The sequence below is a fragment of the Chrysochloris asiatica genome, unplaced genomic scaffold (genome assembly GCF_000296735.1).
Source record: "Chrysochloris asiatica unplaced genomic scaffold, ChrAsi1.0 scaffold00076, whole genome shotgun sequence".
Classification (NCBI taxonomy): domain Eukaryota; kingdom Metazoa; phylum Chordata; class Mammalia; order Afrosoricida; family Chrysochloridae; genus Chrysochloris; species Chrysochloris asiatica.
This window is the reverse complement of record NW_006408594.1, coordinates 9,209,616-9,210,548: the sequence shown is the minus strand read 5'-3', so window position 1 is coordinate 9,210,548 and position 933 is coordinate 9,209,616.

Genomic DNA, 933 nt, shown 5'->3' with positions numbered 1-933 from the left:
GTTATGGAGCTAGCGAAGTTGGGGCTGGGGCATATGGGGAATGAAGAGGCATGTTCTGGAGTTACCTCTCATTCTTCATCTTTCTAAGATATGCAGAGTGAAGGTTTACCCATCCTGTCCAAGTGATCAAGATGGGATACAAAGTTGTAGCTACAGAAAAGGAGAGAAAATAGATAGCTATTTATCTTGAGGGACCTGGTAGAAATGACATGTCTGTTCTTATTTCAAAGTGTGGTAGGAATCTAACAAGGCAACAAGACTCTCCGGTGGTGTAACAGTTAAGTAGTAGGTGGCTAACTGAAAGACTAGTGGTTTGAATCCACCCAGTGGCTTCAAAGGAGAATGACCTGGTACTCTGCTGCCTTAAAGATTATAGCCTATAAAACCCTATGAGGGCAATCCTACTATCATGTGGGGTTGCTATGAGTCAGAACCAACTCAACAGCACCCAACAACACACCAGCACCTCCAAGCAAACAGTGCTGAAAGTTCTAGACAGAGAGGACAGCATGGAAATTAAGGGAGTCAAGAGCATGAAGTGTTAGCTTGATTTCTCATCTCTTGGCAGTATTTGAATGTGGCAAGTCTCCTGAAGAGCTTCAAGAAAAGAGACACTGAGGTAAGCAAGATCTGATCATGAAAGGTCTTGAGGGTCTTCAGCCACTCTTAGGTAGGATGAGAAAGAATGACATGTTCTCCATTATGAACCAGTGCTGCTGAATGATTCGGAAACAAATGACTTCAAATAGATTTTTGTTTCCCTTCTCCATATTTTTGCAGTATCCTGTCTAAAGAACCTGGCATTTAAAGACAGGAATGTTTCTGAAATACCTCGCCACAGTGAAGCATCTGAAAATGCTTCTTAATTGTTAGGAAAAATTATTTCTGGATGGGCTTGGAACAAAGATTTTTAAAACAACATCCTTCAAATAG